The 5,427-nt window shown below is 40.1% G+C and overlaps 1 non-coding gene across 1 annotated transcript; it reads left to right on the top strand.

Moving 5' to 3' along the window:
* Positions 1 to 434: 434 nt before the first annotated feature.
* Positions 435 to 509, top strand: Trnat-ugu (transfer RNA threonine (anticodon UGU)). The gene has a single exon. It is a non-coding gene; the product is annotated as a tRNA-Thr (tRNA).
* The last annotated feature ends 4,918 nt before the right edge of the window (positions 510 to 5,427 follow it).

Here is a 5,427-nt window from a genome sequence, read left to right as displayed (position 1 = left end):
GAACTTAGAACGACTTAAACCTAACTAAATTAAGGACATCACACACACCCATGCTCGAGGCAGGATTTGAACCTGCGACCGTAGCGGTCGCGTGGCTCCCGACTGAAGCGCCTACAACCGCTCGGCCACATCGGCCGGTCTATCATGTATTCTAGAAGAGTTGCAAGGTCGTCAGTGGCGCCTGTTCTTTCGAGAGCAGTTACTATCTTCATATCTATGGTTAAACGTTACCCAGCCATTGACCTTCGTCTGTGCGAATGCGCACAGGTTGCCGGAACTCTTACGGGAATCGTCACCTTAGTGTGAGCCAGTAATGAGTGGATGGACAAATACCTATTAAGTACATTACGTATGCGGATTGTGGACGGTTGGGGATGTGAGTCTCACGGGAAGCGTGCGAGGGATAAATTCCTGCAGTCGTGCTGTTCATGTGTGCCCTCGATGGCTCAGATGGATTGAGCGTCTGCCTTGTAAGCAGGAGATTCTGGGTTCGAGTCCCAGTAGGGGCACACTTTTCAGCTGTCCCCATCGAAGTATATCAACAACACCTGTCGGCAGCTGAGGGTTTCAATTAATTATCAGTTGTGAAGGTGATTCGATGAACCCTTTGCCAGGCACTTAAATGTGTTTTGCAGGGTATCCATATAGATGTAGATGATAACTCGTCCCGTGTCGCACGTGCTCAAAATGATTCATACTGCAGAATGCATGCAAACATACTCACCGAAAATACGGACGAATATCAAGTGCAGGCTGCCGAGTGCTGCATATCCAGCTTTGACAGATCGGCTTTTCCTGCCAAGAAGAACAGGAAGTTGCTGTCTAGGAACAATCAGAGGTAGAGGAATGGTTGATAAATACTCCTTGACTTGCAGACTAAACGTAAATAACGAAAATACATTTTTGGTAAAAATTGGTCAAAACATAATCGCTTGACCTCCGTATTGGATTAGCTGTTTTGAATATTGAAAATCTGACTTCAGATTCGTTTTCAGCGACATTAAAAATATATATCTAACACTCAGTTCATGCAAATCGAAGTAATAATATAACTAAATGTTTTCCCTAAACTTTGAACACATTTTTTTCGGGTAACTATTTTCTCAGAACGGCATGCAGCATAAATTAAAAGTGGTTCGTTCTCTTAACATCTACCTCTGACCCCTAAAAGTAAACACTTTTCTAAGGAACTTATAGCTATAATATGACATTTGTTAATATTAACTAATTTTTGTGTAGGCATAAGGAGTGAAACAAACCCTCAAAAATCGAACTCAAAGTTCGAATTAGCACTGTATCGTTAAATTTAAGGTTGTTTCATTGCGGTTAGGTATACGCTCCCATAAATTTTATGTTTTATCGACTGATGTTATCCATTTTCAATTTCAGAGGAATAATGTAGTATCAACTGATGTTACCCATTTTTGAATTCAGGTAACATATGAGGTGCCACACTGCACGCGCTCTGCGTACTCCAGTCTCGCAGGCCCTTGATCAAATCATAATTACGGGCGCCATTTTTTATTGAAAATCTAAAATTAAGCTCATAGTATTATCACTCGTAATTCCCAAACAGATCTTTCGAATGTATTTTCATTGTCTCAAAAAGAATTTCAAATGTACCCTTTTTTGCTCATTTGTATGAGAACCTGGCCGTAACGCCGGAATATAGTCACGAGATTTTTTTTCAGAGACGCTGTACGTTCGCGAGAAGACTTTCGTTCTGCGCGTGTCGAAGGACATTCCTCAGATATTACTGTGTGTGTGCTACTCAGTCGTGCCATTTAAGTGTACATCTTTGCATAGTTTTCCTTTCACGATGTAAACAGTGTTCCGCTCAGTTGCTAACTGGCCAGTGAGTGGTTCCGAAGGTATCGGATGTGCGGTGCGTTCGGTCTGCTAGGACAACAGCAGACTAGCGTGGTGCGATGGCAGAAGCAGACACTGAGGGAGCTAGCTGCTGGGACGCCAGCGAACAATTTATGCCAAGTAAGACGAAGAGGACTATTCTAAAATTACGAGCCGTCTCAAAAGTGTTTACCATTGGTAAATCTTGCTGTTGAGTCTGACAAAACTGGCAGTTTTGCCTAGAGATACATTAGAGAGAGCTACAGGAAATCCCCCCACCCCCCTCAATGAATTTTTGGTTGTGATGACAGGCCGATTGGTAGTGTAGCCCGAGATCTAAGTTAGGTTGGAAGGTGGTAATTTGATTGAGAGTTGTTTACGCCAACGATTATGAATGCCGACTAAACGTTGTGCGAGCAGATTGCCCTGTAGCGTAGCCTAGCGTTTCCGTCCGCGCCACATTTAACACACTTTCTCTAACTGTGTACAAAAGTCTCACAACAGCCACGATAACTACGTTTCTGGTGGGGGGAGGGTAGAGTCCACTATGTAACTTTCACTGCAAATTTTAGTAACCGCATAAACTAACCGAAATAGAAGCGTAATTTTAACTATATTTCCTTTTGTGGGAAAATAATGGTTCTCCTCTTTCGGCAGCAACTGTAATATGTAGGCGACTTATTAGTTTTTTTTAACTCTGAATCATGATCTCAATAGACGCAGTGCTTTTTTTACGTTACTTGATTTGTGGTCTATAGTAAACAATGCAACGAATTGGTAAATTCTTTGAAGTTTGACGTGTGTTACATAGACGACGTCTGCAATGTTCGTAAGGCCAAGTTTGCATATATTCGGTGTCTGTTTTTTTGGCCATGTACTGTATAATTAAAGGGAGGAGGATTATGTTCAAGGAGCAGTGCATTAGCAGTCTATGGAGAAATTGAGAATTTGGATCTAAAGAACGGCATGCTCGGGCAGTTCGTGCTATTCTGTTGACCACTGTGTAATTCGGACACAGTGATCATTGCCTCTCCCTCGTAACCAGGGGACTCGGGTGCTAATCCTGGTGTGGCACAAATTTTCAACAGTGCCCATTGACTAAAGTCTGTGCCCATTGTCAGCTAATGTCATTGTTTCGGTGTTAAATTGTATTTTGTTCACGATACGTAGTTTGGCTTTTTCATGGATAACAGCTTTGAAAAGCGTACAGGTTATATTGATATTTGCTCGTCGTTAGTCCAAGGCAACTATAGCGATTTATAAACACAGTTGTAGTTCGTATTAAGCCTACATACGTAATTGTGTCCTATGTTTCTTTACCAAGAACTACTTCGTAAGTAATTCCCCTGTAGTGGTATTTTGTTTTAGTATTTTGTTTAAATATTTATAGACTGCAGGCTTGGATGAAATATGAAACACATGTCCGAAGTTCCTGTTGATACTGCAGATACTGTTTCATCCGTACTAGGGGCCAAAACATTTCATCTAATACAGAAGGACACAATTTGTCTCGAGATTTAGCAATTTTTCGTAATAGAGGCCTTGCTTCGATATATTTTTCTCTAATTCTTGTTTGGATTTAATCTTAAAACACACTAACTCTTCCACCACTTATTCGATATGTGGTTTTATCCATTTCGTAGCCTAGAGTTCCTAAACGGTCGATAATATTAATGATTTCCTTTCTCAATTATATTTTCTGTAAATCTCCTGTTTATGGTTATTGCTAACATGTTTCACGTTCTCACTTTTATTTTTTTTTTTTTTTTCTAGTTTTGTGCCTTGTAGCCAAATTTTCTTTGAATCTGGTTTCTAATTCTGAAATAGTAACAGTTGAAGGTCAAGAGAAGATTGCGGTCTATTTGAGGAGAGTGGCTTGGAGATTTTTTATAACAGACGTATACAGGTCATGGGGATCCTTACCTATATACATTTACTTCGAGTGTGATGTAGCCCATTCTCTTGTCATGATCTCGGCTGTATCGTAACACATTGTCTCGGTTAGGTTGGAGATTTCTGTTGAGAGTTGCCGAAGTCAACGAAAGTGATTACAAAGTAAAGACTGTGCTAACAGAACGATCTGTAGCGTAGTCCAACACGTTCTTTCTGTCCTTTTAAAGCCTCTTTTAATTAAAAATAACTAAAGCTGCAAGATACAATCACAAAAACTGTATTACGTAATAGAGTAATCCCAGACTATTGTTGTGTAAGTTGTGTGCGTACACTATTTTTTTGTCAGTGAATATACATTTTTTTACTCATTTGCTGGGTTTCAATTTTCCCCGTTTTCTGGCAAAAAACCTTTTCCTGTGAAGGGCCCATTAGCTTGTCGGTTATATTTGTGACTTTCTCGACGGTCAGTAATTTCCTGATAGTCCATCCACCGGCGTCATTGTTAACATCGGATATAGATTTTAGTATTAGGAAGGCTAATATGAAGCTAATGCATAAGTAGGTCTAATAATTAATAAAAATAGGAATGCGGGTAAGCTACTACAAACAGCATAGTGAACGCATTGTTGTGGCCAAGATAGCCACGAATCCCACGCCTACCAAAGTCGTAAAAGTAGTCCGCAGATGATGAAGAAATTGATGAAATGTGTGATGAGATAAAAGAAATCATTCGGATAGTGATGGGAGATGAAAATTTAATATTAATGGGTGACTGGAATTCGACAGTAGGAAATGGAAGAAAAGGAAACGTAGTAGGTGAATATGGAATGGGGGTAAAAAATGAAAGAGGATGCCGCCTGGTAGGTTTTTGCCCAGAGCATAACTTAATCATAGCTAACACTTGGTTCAAAAATCATGAAAGAAGATTGTATACGTGGAAGAGACCTGGAGATACTGCAATATTTCATATATATTATATAATGGTAAGACGGAGATTTAGGAACCACATTTTAAATTGTAAGACATTTCCAGGGGCAAATGTGGACTCTGATCACAATATATTGATTATGAACTGTAGATTAAACTGAAGAAACTGGAAAAAGGTGGGAATTTAAGGAGATGGGACCTGAAAGAACTGACAGAATCAGAAGTTGTAGAGTGTTTCAGGAAGATCATTAGGGAACGATCTACGGGAATGGGGGAAAGTAATACAGTGTGATGAGGGATCTGAGTGGTGTACTGTCAAGGGGGAGGGGGTTCCTCAGGGATCAGTGTTGGGGCCGCTCCAGTTCCTTATTTATATAAATGATATGCCCTCAAGTATTACGGGTAACTCTAAAATATTTCTGTTTGCTGATGACACTAGCTTGGTAGTAAAGGATGTTGGGTGCAACATTGACTCCGTTTCAAGTAGTGCAGTACATGACCTCAGTCCATGGCTTGTAGAAAATAAACTAACGTTAAATCACAGTAAGCTTCAGTTTTTACATTTTCTAACACACAATTCAACAAAACCTGACGTTTTAATTTCACAGCATAGGCATATGATTGGTGAAACTGAACGGTTCACATTCCTAGGTGTTCAAATAAATAGTAAGATGTCGTGGAAAGCCCACGTTCAGGATCTTGTTCAAAGACTTAATACTGCCATTTTCACTATTCGAACGGTGCCGAAAGTGAGTGATA

The sequence above is a fragment of the Schistocerca gregaria genome, unplaced genomic scaffold, assembly GCF_023897955.1.
Source record: "Schistocerca gregaria isolate iqSchGreg1 unplaced genomic scaffold, iqSchGreg1.2 ptg000043l, whole genome shotgun sequence".
Taxonomy (NCBI): domain Eukaryota; kingdom Metazoa; phylum Arthropoda; class Insecta; order Orthoptera; family Acrididae; genus Schistocerca; species Schistocerca gregaria.
Note: the sequence above shows the minus strand (reverse complement) of the source record. Positions and strands in the feature narration are given on the sequence as shown.